Source organism: Numida meleagris, chromosome 1, assembly GCF_002078875.1.
Source record: "Numida meleagris isolate 19003 breed g44 Domestic line chromosome 1, NumMel1.0, whole genome shotgun sequence".
Lineage (NCBI taxonomy): Eukaryota > Metazoa > Chordata > Aves > Galliformes > Numididae > Numida > Numida meleagris.
In genome coordinates this window covers 177,333,999-177,350,825 of record NC_034409.1, presented here as the reverse complement: position 1 = coordinate 177,350,825, position 16,827 = coordinate 177,333,999, and the positions used below count along the sequence as shown (strand labels likewise).

Genomic DNA, 16,827 nt, shown 5'->3' with positions numbered 1-16,827 from the left:
GGTCCCAGGGCTGTGGGCATGTTCCGTTGCCCCAGGGATGGTTGGGGGGCGGCGTCATTCTAGAATTAGGGAGTGTGGCACTGGCCCAGTCGCTCTCCCACTTCCTGCACGAGGTGAGTGCAAGGCAGGGTCCCCCCCAGAAGCCTTCCCGGGGCTGTCAAGGGGATTCTGTCATTGAGCAGGGAGCTAGGAGCCATCCGGGAGGGAGCCACTGAGTGAGCACATGGGTGTGAGTGAGCTGTCAGTGAACCTGGACTGAAAACTGGACAGAAGCTCTCTCTCCCTGCCCTTCTCCATTTAGAAGGGTATTTTTCTCTCCAGCCTTTGCAGCAGTTGCAGGTTCCACATGCATTTTCTCATGTGCTGAGCACCAAAAAAAACAGGCAGTAAGAGAGATGCCCTGCCATCTCATATGCAGCTTTCCTTATGTCCACCTTCTTCCTGTGCTGGGATTCGGTCCAGTTCTGTAGGGTTTCTTTCCTGGTTCTGGATGCAGCAGTGTGCATGGTAGCAGCCACTCCTGCCATATACACCTGAAGCAGTGGAGAATGGCAGTGGTTGGTTCTGCATGATGCCGCCACTTCAGCAGGTTGTTTAAGCCCATCAGCTCCATGGGACAGTGCTTGGGTGATCCCATTGCTGAGATTGATGTGGGCATGTGCCCTCTGCATGTATGCTGCTTCCTGCAAGTTAGGGGAATTGTGTGGGTGCAAGCAAAAGGCATATGAAATATTAATGCCTAGGATGCAGCCTGAGTGCTGCTGCCTCCTCACGCAGAAGCACTGAGCTTTCCTGGGCCCAGCAGTTCACTGTTGCCTAACCAAAATCAAATCCACATTTATGAGCATTTGCCCAGTTGGTGATAGCCTTTGGGTAACACCGTGCCAGTGTGTGGGGCTCAGAGAGCTGCCAGGCTGCCCCTGCTGTCCTCAAGGACAAGAAATAGAATCATTGAATAGAATAATAGAATCTTTAAGGTTGGAAAAGGCCTCTAAGATCATCTAGTCCAACTGTCAACCACCGTGCCCACTAAACTATGTCCCTCAATGCCACATCTACACATTTCTTGAACACCTCCAGAGACGATGACTCCACCACCTCCTTGGGCAGCCTTGACTACTCAGTAAATTTTTCTTAATATCCAACCGGAACCTCCTCTGGCACAACGTAAGGCCATTCCCTCTCATCCTGTGGCTGTTACTAGGGAGAAGAGGCTGACCCCGACCTCACCACAGCCTCCTTTCAGGCAGCTGCAGAGAGCGATAAGGTCTCCCCTGAGCCTCCCCTTCTCCAGACTGAACAATCCCAGTTCCCTCAACCGCTCCCCATAAGATTTGTGCTCCAGACCCTTTGCAGCTCCGCTGCCATTCTCTGGACACACCCCAGGGCTTCAGTGTCTGTCTTGCAGTGAGAGGCCCAAAACTGAACACAGTACTCAAGATGTGGCTCCACCAGAGCTGAGTTCAGAGGAACAATCCCCTCACTGCTCCTGCTGGCTGCACTATTGCTGATACAAGCCAGGATGCCATTGGCCTTCTTGGCCACATGCGCTTAGACATTGGAACTCGCAACATTTCCCATTGTTGGATCTGTGTGGTCTTTCAGCTGCTGTGTCCAAACCTTGACAGCGCCTGGTCCAATGCATCTGATTCGGGGCAGATCCCAGAGCAGCTGCAAGAGGACTGAGATAAGGTTTGTTGGGGTAGGGAGGAAGCTGTATACCATGACTATTCAAAGCTCGGAATATATTTAGTGGCTTCACACCCTGTTCCCCAGAAACATTTGCAAGCAATGGTATTCTTGGTGACAGTTTGGAAATTAGGCAGTGAGTATGTATTTATTTTGCAAAGGAAATGTTGCATAAGCTTTCCTAAATGCTCACACATGCTTTGAGGTGTTCTTTTGTCTAATCCCATAAGCGCATTTCTTAGAGTGTTTGTTGAACACTGACTGTCACCTGCTTGCTAAGATAAATAGATCAGAATCCTGCCATTTGGTTAAGGGAGAAGGGAGAGGCTTCTCTGCGCACCGTGAATGCAGGTTTGGGCCCACAATACAGGAAGGGCATAAAGCTATTAGGGAGTGTCCAAAGGAGGGCTACAAACGTGGGGAGGGGTCTGGAGGAAAATGAGGACAGGACATATGAGGAGCAGCTGAGGTCCCTGGGTGTGCTCAGCCCGGAGCAGAGCAGGCTGAGGGGAGGCCTCATGGAGGCTGCAGCTCCTCACAGGGAGAGGAGGGACAGCAGAGGGGAAAAGGGGAATTTGGAGGAGAACAGGATGGGTGGCTGAACAGCTCCATATCATCGTCACCTGGGAGTAGTCCCACTGTAAATTAGAGCATTCCTTGCAAACGACGGCTAGAAGGCATTGCCCTTCTTTTCTGGAATTCAGTACATCAGCTTGAGGGACAGGTGGAATTCTTCATTCCTCATCTTCACATTATTTGCTGCTACTCTGTGCCAAAAACGTTGTGGTTAGCAAAGAGCATCTGCCATGCTCTGTGGTCCCTGAGGGCCTTGACAAGAGAAAGCCTAGGAACAAAACCTTGTCCTTCTCTTTTGGTGGTAGCTTGCTAATAAAATTGTTAAGTGCTATGTAAGTAATTGCTAAGTGGAATTCACAAATGCCCAGAAATTCGGACCATGACAGTTAGTAGCATTTTGTCCACAAAGGTTAGCATTAACAGAAAATATCCTATTCTGTCCCTTCCCAAGGGAAGGTCCCAGAGACCTCCAGGTTTCAGGTTCCTATTTCAGGGCCAGGGGCCAAACCCTTCTACCCCTTCCACAACTGCTGCCCGGACACCAGGAAGGAAAGACTGTCACAGCCAGGCCTTGTGTGATTCTGAGTATCCATTTCAGCCTTATTACATATGCCGTGTGAAATTGAGTCCAGTGCATCAAAGAGAAGCTTGCCTTTGAAGGGCTGCATGTCTCCTGCATGCAAATGCTGCTCTGATTTAATTAAGCTTGATTTTATAATTGGTGTAGTTAAACTGGTATGATTCTTTTGAGCAAATAATGACTGGCAGGAGCACCTCAGTATGCTTACAGCCTCATGTCAACAGAACCCATCAGTAAGTGACACTGGGGTTTCCTGCCATTCTCCTTTTCCATGTTTTTTCTGTATCTTACTCTAGATTTTTATGCTTTGTTTCCTTTGTTTGCATTAATAGGCTCATACGATTGCTTATTTTGGGCTTCTCTGCACTGGAGATTTTCCTGTGGTCACTGCCAGAGCACAGCCCTTCAGCTGGAAACTGTGAGGCAAAGTTAAAAGCCACTGACTGGATATTCATCTGGAGAGACCTCGCACAGAGCAAAATATTAGACATGAAAGGATAGCATTTTGTTTAAGATAAGGTCTAATCTCTTCCCTTTGTGAGCAAAATTTCTGAACCAAATCTGAGCACTCACACTCACAAGTTAAAGCTGTTTAACTTTCGCTCTCAGCTAGGTGGGCAGCAATGCAAATACCCAGAGCTAAATCTGCATGGCAGTCCTGAGCACAGCATGCAGATGCAGTAAGGGGGAGGCTGACTACCAACAAAATATTCAGGACCCGCATCTGATTAAGTACAGTCTTGAACTTTCATAGACCTTGCTGTGTACCCATCACACTACATGACTCCTTGAAAAGCCACAGTCTGCAGCATTTTACAGTGATGCTCAGCAGTGGGACTGGTTCCTGTTTATCAACACGTTCTTGAGAAAGACATCCTATCACTTAAAATTTGATGAGAGTATGTTAGAAGATGCTTGTCCCAAAGTTCTTGTTGAGAAGCATGACTGAGCACACACAGCTCATAAATAACCCTTTCTTTATTGTTGTTGTAGCTAGGTGTTGCTGATGGACTCCCTGGAGCTTCACAAAGCATTGGCCATGCAAACGGCCAGATTCCTGGTTTGGTGGGTTGAGGCACAGAGTAATAAATTGCATAATGTGAGTAAGTTGGCATGTATGTTCCCAGTGAGGATTATACATCCATAACTGGAACCTTTATGGTAACTAGAATGGGAAATGATTGGGGTTGCATCAAGAATAGAGCACCTTTGTTTTACGGCTGATGGGACTTGGATTTATTGGAAACAGAGGGCAGACTGTTGACATTGGCTGTATAGGAGACATGAAGGAGTCTCCCACAAACAGAGGACCCTTCGAGTATACCATATCAGTCATCCATAAAAGTTATCACTTTATCATCCTTGCTCTGGATTCATTGCAGGCATCAGTTTCTCTATTTTACAGCCTAGACAGATTTTACTTTGAGTGTGTTTAAGAACCCAGAGGGCCATATTTTTTGTCAGTTTGTGTTTTTAACACGCTGATGGATAGTATTGCGCTTCTGGTTCCTCCCTGAATTTACAGTTTTCCATTCACCATAGGGAACTCTCTTTTCTTAACAACCTGTGGGACTGTTGAGCTGTGAATGACAGAGATTAAAAAATTATGGGCAAGATTTTTCGTTGTTCTTTCATGACACACTCCATTTTTTTCACTGCAAGAGTGGGATGCTTTCAAAACTGACTCAGATAAATAAAAAATGAGCTAGACATCCTCCTGCAGACAGGGACTCTGAGAGGAAATAGCTATATATTTCTTGTACTACTTGTTGAATTACTGAATATAATCTGATGGACATATCTTCAGCTTCTGTAAGCCAAGGTGGGAGCTTAAACTTCACTGCACTACATCAGACGAGGATTTGGCTCTCCTGCCTGTCTCAGCCTCTAACCACATTGCTGGTGGTTTACAGATTAAACGGTCCATCATATGAGGATGGAAATTCCTGGATCTGCTAGCTGATATGCACAATGAGGACTGTCAGACTCCAAAACAGGGTCTGGCTTTTGCTGCACTGCAGGAGGGTTTAATTCCTGGGCTCCCACCAGCAGCAGGAGACACGTGGACGATGCCACCACCACTGCCATGCTGCAGCTCCCACCTGCTACTGCCAATATCTCAGCGTTTTAAGAGAAAAAGCAATGGTTTTGAAGTGGATCTAAGCTTTTCCTGACACCAACATTGTAATTGTAAGAAACAGATTTACAAAGGCCCACAGAGGATCACTTAACGACAGTGTCAAGCAGCTTTACCTGCATCTTTCCTGAAGGACATCTGGATAACTTCTTCAGAATTTGTAGTGGTGGGGATTTGCAGGCTCCCCCCTGAGCCTGTCTCTGCATTGTCCCTGCAATTAGAAGCTTTTTCCTGATGCCTGGCTGAAATCACCTTCTCTTCTGCTAAGCCTATTACAACTTGTCCTAATCCCGGGGAATACAAAAAGATTCATTCTTTCTTCCTTAGAGCTACCTTTTACAAATTTGGATACTATCTCACCACAATCCTCTTTTCTAGTCTAAGCAATAACAAACCCTTTAGCTTTTCCTTGCAGTTCATGAATTCTGAACCTCCGATCAATCTTGTTCTCTCAGTTCTTTCCATCTGGTCCATAGCCTTTCTAAACCACAATTTCCAAAGCGCAGTACGTTTTGTTTGCGAGGACCACGTGCACATGTTTCACTTCCTTTCACACCCCACCTCCAAAACAACTGTTTTCCTGCTTTTTTTACTAGCTGCAGAAGGGAGGGTACAGGGAGGCTGGCAGCCCAACGTTAGCATTTTACAAAACATTGGTTGTTTCTCGTGATGTGGAAAGACACATAGCAAGGAGAAATGAATTAATTTCATGTTTCCTAAGTGCCATCATAACTGCTGAAACCACAAAATGTATGTAAAGCTATTAAAATATTTGAATAGTGTAAGTTTAGGTAAGATTTCAGCAGATATCTGTACTGCGCTTGTTTCTCAATGTGAAAGCTGTGACCCAGCACTTCTACTGAATCAGCAAGTTATTGGCCCTGTTATTGAGAACAGTGCTCTCAGGCTAAGGGTTATTGCTTTTAAGTTAGCACAAAGGTGATCACCACTGATGTGTATACGCTTGGAGGGAAAACTAAACCATTGGATAGTAGAATCATAGAATCATCAAGTCATAGAATCATTTGAGTTGGTGGGGACCATTAAAGGTCATCTGGTCCAACTCCCTGCAATGAACAGGAACACCTGCAGCCTGATCAGGTTGCTCAGAGCCTTGTCCAGCCTGACCTGGAATGTCTCCAAGGACGGAGCATCACCACCTCTCTGGGCAACCTATGCCAGTGCCTCACCACCCTTACTGTAAAAAACTTCTTCCTTATATCCAGTCTAAATCTCCCTTCTTTTGCTTGAACCCATTTCCCCTTGCCCTATTACAACAGACCCTGCTATAGAGTCTGTCCCCTTCTTTCCTATAGCCCCTCTCCTTTCCTTATAGCTCCCCTTAATCACAGTGGGCTTGAAGTATGTTAGTATTCAGGCTTCAGAAAAGAGTTTGTAACAGTATTAAATCCCAGACCTTCAAAACAGAAAAAGTTTTGTAAATTCTTTTAAAAATGAAATTTTTATAGATGACAAAGAGGGGGGAAAACAGCTAAAAAATGCTCATTAACCTGTTTTGAAAACAAAATCCTTTCTCTGGTAGGAGTGAAAAAGTTCATTGCTGTGAACGCTGAGGGTTTGGAGCAGTGGTGCAATAAGAGGGGTGGAGTGAGAAGGGAGATGCAAGGCTGGCGGTGCGATGCTGCTGGTCCCCGAGCCAGCTCATGCAGTGGGAAGGAAGAGGAGGTCTTGGTGGGATGTGTGGTACCATGACAGCAGCATGGGTGACCGAAGAGGCTAAGCTGCCCAGGGGTACAAGTGTGCTAGCAGATAGCCATAGACATGGGTGTGCACAGCACTGTCAGTACAGCATTACTACACGCTGCCAAATTCATGTCAAGAAGATCATTGTGCATTTGTTAAACAGAAATGTGAAATAGCAGTTGTCGGCCTATCCTGTTGCTTCTGCTGCCTTTCAGGGTTTGCTGCTTAACTCTGCACAAAAGAGGTTTGCGACCGGCTCACAGACTTACAGGTCAGTGGAAACTGTTGATCTTGAAAAGTTTGTCAAGAAAACGAGTGAGTTATGGGCTTTGGCCAAGCTATATGCTTGCTTGACCAGTTTTGGTAACCAAGGCAGCAAAAAAATCCATCTCAATGAAATGAAATTAAAATGCATATAAAAGTACAGCCTAGAATTTGCAGGATTTTAATGCTTCACAGTATGACATTATGACACACATTTTAATGTTCTCAGAACATTTCTGTGAGTTTCAAAAGGTTGAACTGACACTGATGTCACATTATCCACTTGCTCTAAAATACATGCTGGCCTTGTGCTTTATTTAATGCTTTTCAATGTTATTTGGATGCCATAATTTTACAGTTACCTCACTGGATCGATGAGGAAAAGTAAAAAGCTGCCAGATGAAGGTTATTTCATGCACTAAGTCATCAGCAGCCCTGGCTTTTCCCAGCTTACCTTCCTTCTCCACCTGCACGCAAATGCATTAAAAATGTTCCAGGAAATCTCTGCCTCTGCATTAACATGTGAGATGCTCGTAAATCATATTTCTTTAATTGAGAGTTGTAATCTGATGTTAATGAAGACTCTGGGGCAGTGCTGAATTTGGGAAGGGACCGGCGCCAGAAGCTGGTGCATGTCCACAGGCCTCCAGTGTTATCAGTGGAAGCCTTTGGAGTTACATCAGTGCCAGAGCTTTCCCAGTCTTCTCTATTCAAAAGTTGCTATTGGCAGAATAATAAAAATCCCCCATCGCATCTTGTGAATAGTTTACATTGCAAATTCCTAAGGCCTGACTGCTGTGGCGTGCGGGTCCCAAAGCACAGTGGTGTTGCAGTTGCCCAGTTCAAAGCCTGCTTCCCATTTGCTGCAAGGCTCTCTCGGATCTCTCCAGCAATGTAAAAGACTCCTTGCATTAAATGAAAGATCTCTTTCATTGAAGGCCCCCTTCCAGCACTGGGGAGGTGGAAGGAGGCTTGAATGCAAATGCAAAGTTGTGCTGGAACCTTGCAGGAAAATCTGGGAGGTGCTTCTCTGTGAGGCACGGTTGCTTTCAGGGCACAGAAGCAGACCCTGTGCTCCACAAGTCCTAATCTGAAGAATAATGTCAATCTCTTGGTTGTAACATAAATCCTGTCTTTTTCATCCCAGCAGATCAAGATGACCTGCAGATTCATTAGCCCGGATATTGCAGCCCCTACTTCTGCCTCCTGCTCAAGCCCTCTGCATCTCTCCCCTCTGCCCTGGAGTGACCACACTGGGTTTTGAGGCACTGGGCTGTGGATGTGAGGCTGTGTGGCATGGCCAACTGCGCAGTACAGCTGCCTTGGTGAGGAGGACAAGCCCTCCCAGGTATGTCTTCATCCAGACCCATGCAGGTATTTCTGTGCACTCCGTATCTTGGAGACTGATATCAAGGTGATCCTGGCTCGCCAGCCTGTGGATTTGATTGCCTTATTGCTTAATTGGCAAATAGGAATTGATAGCTAATTGGCATGTGAGCATTAACAAATGAATAATGTGCATAACAATGGGGATAACAATGGTTTTCTCTGCTGGAGAGTTGCACCTAAAGGCAAGCTATCGCAGCAGGCTGATTGCAGAAAGCTGCTTCTGTTACGCAGTGCTTTCGATACTATAAAGTATGACTGTAAAATAAATGTCTTTTTCTTAGGCAATAATCGTGTCCTGCTGCTAAATTTATACCTATGGTTTCCAACGTACATAGGTTGCTCCAAAAGTAATACCTCCTATTTAATGGAAATTACAGCAGATACAAAGAGCACCATAACACTATGTGACAGAGCATATTCTCAGCTACAAAACACTATTTTTCAACACAGTCACCACTCGCAATGAACAAGAGCCTGCATACTGCACTCGTGAAAATCTGCACCAGCAGAGGTGGCTGGCCCACTGCTGCTGTCACCACTGCTGAAACACACCGCCCACCACCTTGCTGTTTGATCTCCATAAACATTCAGCAAGCATCAATGAATGTCAGTGGGTGCCATTTTTTTTCTGTGTGGAGGAATTCAGTGACACCCCTTTGCTTCATGCACACTTCCATGCCAGATGCCAATTTGTCAGACTGCCCCTCTGCTGCCTTTTGTCACACAGCCACAGCATGTAATGGAAGAAGGTTCAACCTCTTCTGCCGTACCACCACTGTCTGCCTCTGATGTCATGGGCCAACATAATCACATAGGAGGCGTTACTTTCAGAGCAGCCCTCATAAAATTGCTTTCCCTTCTGGTCTATTTGTTGACTGATGTGGAGCAGGTCTGTTTTGCCTGCTGGATGTGGTGCTGTCAGGTGAGAGCTGCCAACTCAGGAACTCTCAGGGCTCAGGTGCCACTCAGCACCCCTCGTGGGGCATCACCCATTTGCAGGTCCCAGGTGGTAGCATTAAATCAGCTGCAGTGCACACTCACATACTGACCAGCAAAGAAGTGGTGTTCACTTCTAGGTGGTACCGAGGAGGTACTGGAGTAAAAGGTCAAATCCTCACAATACTGTACTCACCAAATGGTCATAAGTACAGAAGTAAAAATGAAGTGTAGCTCAACAGAATAGTTGTGGTTGATATTAAGTCACTGGTATTTTAGCTGCCCTGCATGAGGGACAGTGGAGGTGGTATATGAAAACCTCTGAGAACTTTGATCTTGCTTGACTTCAGATTTCAGGTTTTCTCTCAGCATTGTCACTTCTTCCCTTTAACCTCCTACGGTTACCTACAGCAAGGAATACTTTCTCAGATGTAAAAACTGCATTTTCCTCTTGCTTCATTTTTATTAATTGTTCACTTTTCTAATTATCTCCTGGCATTACTCATCTGTTCTCAGCAGTGCTTGCGCCTACAGTGCCCGTGCCTGCAGGGACATGGGGACAGCTGACAGCAAAAAACAGACTGCAGGCTCAGTTCTGGGCACAATATTGCCCCAGTCTGTAGGTGTCTCTTCCTAGCCTTGCCTTTCAGACCCAGTTTTTCTGTAAGAATGAATCAAAGGCCGATCTCTCTGGTCCCTTATGAGGCTTCTCTACTCACTGTGTTGTTATTCTTTATAGCACTGTGTTTGTAGTTCTCCAGCCAGCTTTCAGTCCATGTGACAATGTTCATTTCCAGGCCAATTCTAGTTATTATTCTTTGGTGTGAGATACCCTATCATTTGCTTTACTAAAATCCCAGAATATTTCCTTTACATCATTGCCTTTGTCCAGTAATGGTAAAACTCCATCATAAATGTAATCAAGACTGTCTGGCAAGATCTTTTATTTAGAAACACATGTGGCTTATTGCACATAATTCCACTCCCCTCTTGATGTTTCATGACTACATGTTCAATCTCAGTGTTACATTATTGTGGAGGGAAGGGGGGAGACGTTTGTTTCAGACCTGACCAATCATTTATTACACATGTACACATTTACACATTTCCTATGATGCAGAGCACGTATGCAAGGGAGCCATGCTATTTTTCCAAGTGGTTTAGGTTGGTTGTTTATCATTCACTCTCAGCAAGAAGGTCATCCTTTCCCCCCAGATGTTTCTTACCTCTGCAAAATGAAAAAAAAAACTCTCCTAACTCAAATAACAGATCTAGTACTTGTAAAATATATTTACCATGCCAGTGCTGTAATTGTTTCAAGAAATTTCTTCCTGCAGAGCTGTGGTTTACCATCATGCCATGGCTTACCACAATTTAGCATAGAGCTGTAGCTTTTAATCAGAAAGCCAAGCCTTGGCCAATCTGAAAATGAAGTGTCTGGAGTATGGGTGTGGAAGATTTGAGAGAGATTTCACAGAATTGTAGGGGCTGGAGGGGACCTCCAGAGATCATCGAGTCCAACCCCCCTGCAGAGCAGGCCCCCTGCAGCAGGCTGCACAGGTAGGCATCCAGGTGAGCCTTGAATGTCTCCAGAGAAGGAGAATCCACCACCTCCCTGGGCAGCCTGTTCCAGTGCTCCGTCACCCTCACTGTGAAGAAGTTCCTTCACATATTGGTGCAGAACTTCCTATGCTCCAGTTTGTGGCCGTTTCCCCTTGTCCTGTCCCGAGACCACTGAAAAGAGGCTGGCCATGTCCCTTTGTCTCCCACACTTAAGATCTTTATAAATATTAATAAGATCTCCTCTCAGTCTTCTTTTCTCAAGGCTGAATAGCCCCAGGTCGCTCAGCCTTTCCTCACAGGGGAGATGCTCCAGGCCTTTTATCATCTTTGTGGCCCTCTGCTGGACTCTTTCCAAGAGATCCCTTGCTGCACTGACTTCTTTCAGCTTTTCATCCATTTTTAAGATTCTTCTCCTATATGCATAGCGTTGAGGAAAAGTGTGACAATTGGGTAACAGTAACTACTTTCCTGCTCTCAGATTCACCAGAGAAATTATAGTCACAGAATCACAGTATTGTTTGAGCTGGAAAGGACCTTTAAAGGTCATCTAGACAACCCTCCTGCCATGAACAGGGACACTACAGCTCAACCAGGTTGCTCAGAGCCCTGTCCAGCCTGACTTTGAGTGTCTCCAGGGATGGGGCATCCACTACCTCTCTGGGCAACATGTGCCAGTGCCTCACCACCCTTATTGTAAAAATCGTCTTCTTTATATCCAATCTAAATCTCCTTTCTATTAGTTTGAACCCATTTCTTCTGTCCTATCCCTGCCAAAGAGTCTGTCCCCTTCTTTCTCACAGCCCCCCTTTAGATACTGAAAGGCCGCTCTCAGGTCTCCCCAGAGCCTTTTCTTCTCCAGGCTGAACAGCCCCAGCTCTCTCAGCCTGTCCTCATAGGAGAGGTGTTCCATCCCTCGGATCATTTTTGTGGCCCTCCTCTGGATGCGCTCCAGCAGGTCCATGTCTCTCCTGTACTGAGGACTCCACATCTGGACGCAGAACCCCGGGTGAGATCCCATCAGCACGGAGCAGAGGGACAGGAACACTTCCCTTGCCCTGTGGTCAGGCCATTTTCAGCAGGGCTATGCTTCCAACCTTTTTGAGGTTTATATAAGTTATCTTCAGTCAGAATTTTTCTCTCTGTAGAGTCTGTGACTGCAGAGACTACTGCTAACTGCTAGGAGGGCAGATTTGGAAATAAACTCATTTATACATAACAGAGAACTGACAGGTACAAGTAAATAAATTATATTTTCATGTATTTATGAGCACAGGGGATGTGTATGTGTATGCATACACATTTTGTTCTTGAAAGTCTTACAAATGCATTTGATTGAGGAGATGAAAGATGTACATTCAGTGTGCAATGTAAAAATGAACTGGTTGTTTGGAAAGGGGTGGCTCATATTTCTGATATGTCTGAAGTCAGATTTCTTCAAATAGAGTCTCCATGTTTGCCTTCATAGCATGAAAACACCGATGGGACTTGCTAGAAAGATTTATTTTACTGATTGAAAGCTGAGTAGGCATCTCTGAGCAGCTGGTGGTAAGGACAGGAGATGGACTGAATTAAATCACTGTGATGAGCAGGATTTAAGGAGAAACAAATTTTAAAACTGACATCAAATTGCAGTTGTGACTTTTTCTCAGCAGAGACAGGCTGTCACTACTTTACGTAGATCAAGATATAAATCTTTTGGTTTGATACTGTAATAACCAAGACGTCAGAGACAATGTTACTTGATTTAGAGTTTGTGGCATCCACTTGACAAGAGGAGGTGAGAGCTGTGCAGTACTGGCACTGCCACAGTCATCACACCAGACATGGGGACTGAAATGGTTCATCTCTTTTCCTCATCATGGGATTTTCACTACAGACAAGTCTGCTCTAAAGCAGTATTTCACGTCAGTCTTCCTGCAGGCAAGGACAACAGCTGTGTGCAATTCAGCATTTTTGTATGTTTTGCTCAGAAATATTTTCAAGTGAGCTTTCTGCACTTGCACAGAGACTGTTTCTTACTAGGCACTGTTCCCTGTGTTCCCTGCTCTTGCTGAGATGTGAAGAGAGTCACCCATTAGGTGCTGCAGCTTTCCAATAGCCCAGGGATTGGGAATTCTAGTCATGTCTCTAAACTAAATTATCCTGTGAAAAACTCCTGAGTCAACAAATTATCTCAAAACTATTTCCTGTTCCGATAATGTAACACTCAGATGACTGAGTTCAGCTCACTGTAGTGAAGTCTGAGGCAGCAGATTGAGAAGTGGTGGTACCCAGTGAAAATGAAAGGGTGATGGCCAGGGGAAGCGACGTAACTGGGGAGAAATTGGACTCAAGTCTGAAGGAAATGTAACTCACTAAGCCCCTTATTAAAAACAAAATAAACAGCGCAAGAAGTCCAAGGCTTAAGATTTTCTGGATTCTGAGGATCAATTCAGTTAGGACTCTTACTCAAACAGTGTTTAACTGATAAAATTCAGCTATGTAAGTAACTGAAGAAAAAAACACATTTCCAACTGCTTATGGTTGTTGTCATCTACAGATAAACTAATGACAAATGGTATCTTAGCAGGCAGTTGTCTGTAGTGACCTTCCTTTCATGAGAAGAGGTGGAAGAAGAGATGGAGAAGATGTGGCTTCCCTTGTCCTTTCTAGGGATGCTTGGTTCTTAGCATGTTGTGTTTGTCTTCCTCATTTCTATCTCAAAAAACTCAGTCACTTCATACTAACCCAGGCCTTCTGGTTCATTACAGTAGCAGATCAACAGATTTCTAATGCCATACAACAGTAATCACATGCCTCTTTTCTCCATGGGGTAACAGGAAAATCTATTCAGGATGAATCAGAGGCACTATCATCTCCTTCATGTCCTGGAGGTTTGCTGCAATGCACTGCTGGCCCTGCAAGCTTCCCTAACCCCTCCTACTCACAACCCAGGGAGGCTGGGAGGGGAGACAAACTCCTGGTGTCTTCTGCCAGTCATGAGGGGAGTGCTAACCCAGTCCTTGGAGACAAGTGTCCAAATGGTGGGATTTTAGCGAACCCACGTTGCTTCCTCCCCCAAGGTCTGAGAGGGCCTAGCACACCAGCTGCTGCAAGCAGCAGTGCAGCTCCACTAGGAAATGGCAGCAAGCATTTGGCTGTGCCTTTGCTGGTGAAGGCAGAGTGTGGCCTGGCCCACACGGACCTCCTTGCTGGTGCTGCTTTGGGCCTGCTCCTTTGGCACCGAGCTCCTGGCTTGGTCTCTGAGCTCCAGGCATACCTGGAGATGCTTCTCAACCAAGCAATGCAGTGGTGTGGAGAAGATGGAAGCTATGAACTACTAGAAGCAGCAAACTTCTGGCTAGAGGAGGCAAACTGATCCTTTTCCTTGGTTCTGCTAATATCTGTCCCCCTACTTGTATATTCATCCCTACGAACGTTTCCTCTCTGAGAAATATTTTATCTGGCTAACAGATTGCCAAAGCCACTCCATGGGATATCTCAGACAATAAATCTGGTCTCAAATCCCCTTTCTTACTCTAAAACCTGCTTTTTTGGCAGATGTATGATTCTTACCTTCCACACTACATACTGTGATATTCAGCCACAGCTCAAGAGCGTGACGGGATCACTCCACACCACTTCCATCCCTTAGGCCTCTCTCATTAACCACTTAGGCAAGAGGTTAGCCGACTGCTGCCACTTCCACATCTGTGCAAATGTGTCCCATGTGTCTTGACAAAGCTGTCTGCTAGCTCAAAAGGCCATTGCTCATGGCACATAGCTACTTCTCCATGCAAAGGTCCCAGTTCCTCTGTTGTGCAATCTGTCTGATGTTCTAACATCACAGAGACAGTCGCTATTTCCTCACCATGCAGAGGACAGTCAGGTATTTTATGGAGTAATGACTGCAATTGGGCACAGTCCTCTCCAGTTCGTAGAAGGAAATAGCAACATGTAACTCCACTGCAAAAATACAAAAACTACAACAGCATCCGTACTCCAAGCAGCCATTACAGAGCTGCCTTTGTAAAGAAGATGGAAATTATGGCATTACTCTGGAATTGTGCTGCTGGGCTTCAGTCAGCAGGAGTGTCTACTTGTTCTTTATGTGAGTATGCAAGGTTAGGCACCTGGTTTGAAAATGTTCATCTCAGTTTCTTCTTGCTAGTTACACATTCTTCTGCTTCCTTACAGACATTTATTGATGTTTTTCCCTTTAAAGTGGTTTCTAAAGTCATTGTTCCAGTTTGTCCTGCCAGGCTGAGTGGCTCCTGGTGGCCCTGGATCTTTGGTCCCTGTGGTTGAAAGCCATCAACACAGCTTCACTGGAGCTGGCTTGCTCCATCCTGTGGGGTTTATACACTTGACAGCATCCAGCACTGAAGGGCATCTGCTTCAGTGCATCACAGCCCAGGAGGACGCATGGGATCTCCAAAGCAGCTCTTTCACACTTTGTCCCCTGTACTTTTCCACTTGCTCTCTGATGCATCTAACTTTATTTTTGAGATCTGCTAAATATACAGCCAGCCATAGGCTTCAGCAATCAAACCACAGAACCCAAACAAAAGAAAACTCATTCCTCATTTCCCTGTTTCACCCGCTACCAGACGCAAACAACATCTACCACACTTCCCCAATTTAAACATGCATGATTTTCCTGCCAGCTCCTGCAAAACAAAACCAGCATCCTCTCTTGAAAATGCCAGCCAAGCTGTGATGCAGCCCTGCAAATTTTGCCCCAGAGGCAAGCCTTTGTTCCCTCAGTTAACCAAAGAGCTGCTGCTAGTATCTTTTCTGACTGTTTTTCAGCACTATGCTCTGGATTCAGTGCCAATAGGATGGCAGAGCTATTCCTGATGTGTCCTGCACAGTTGGCACCCACAGCCTACTGTACCGCTGCTGGAGAGCTCTTGTATCACTTATCATCACCTGACTTCAAAAGAATAAAATCACCGCATCCTTTGATTGCTATACGTAAGTTTTCACATTTTTAGCAGCATATATTTTTTAAAACATGATATTCTGCAAATAGATTTACTATGCACAAAATGAAAGCCTCAGACCAGCAACCTCTGTCAATACATTATGAAAGTGAAGTGGCTGTAAATGATCTCTGTGCACAAGTTCACTTTGAAAAACAACTCCTTGATGTCTGTGGAAATCCACTCCTTTTAGGCAATTTCCCCTTTTCTGCAGCTTTCAGGCTAGCACAAAGAAGCATAAAGTAGCAAGTGAGAAATAACTGAGATCCAGCAAAACAACAGCAACCTTTTGGAAACAGAGGCCAGATCTATCTCTTCTCCATCAGTATTGTTGCTCTCCTGCTTCCTTTGTACTTTCTTTAGACGCTCAATCCCACAGAAGCCATTGGCTTCCCTTCTACTCCCCACAAGACTTCTCCCTCTTCCTTCACCTTTTACCAATTTACCTTCTCCTTCCCTGTGACTCTATATCTCGACATTCATTCATTAATGATCTGGACAATGGGGCAGAGTGTACCCTCAGCAAGTGAGAGGACTACACAGAATAAGAAGGAGGGGCAGATTTACCAGAGGGTTATGCTGCCATCCAGAGGGACCTCAACAAGCTGGAGAAATGGGGGTCCTGATGGACACCGAGCTGAACACGAGCCAGCGATGTTCTCTTGCTGCAAAGAAGGCTCATGGCATCCTGGGCTGCATTAGACAAAGTATTGGCACCAGGACCCACACGTCCTTTTCTGCAGACCAGACTTTCCAGCTAAGTGGCTCCGAGCATGTGCTGGTGCCTGGGGTTGTTCCTCCCCAGCTGCAGGTCTTTGCAGTTCTCCTTGTTAAACTTTGTCAGGTTCCTGTCAGCCCATTTCTCCATCCTGTCCAGGCCCCTCTGGATGGCAGCATGGCCCCCTGGTGAGTCAGCCACTCCCTCCTCGTTTTGAGTCACCAGCAAACTTGCTGAAGGTACACTGCCTCCTCATTACTGAAGATGTTTAAAAGACTGGACCCAGTGTTGACCACTGGGGTGCACC

At 45.6% G+C, this 16,827-nt stretch overlaps 1 long non-coding RNA gene across 1 annotated transcript; it reads left to right on the top strand.

The window, feature by feature from the left end:
• LOC110389525 lies at positions 29–6,006 on the top strand. The gene is made up of 3 exons (XR_002433278.1): positions 29–113; positions 1,606–1,692; positions 3,178–6,006. It is a non-coding gene; the product is annotated as an uncharacterized LOC110389525 (long non-coding RNA).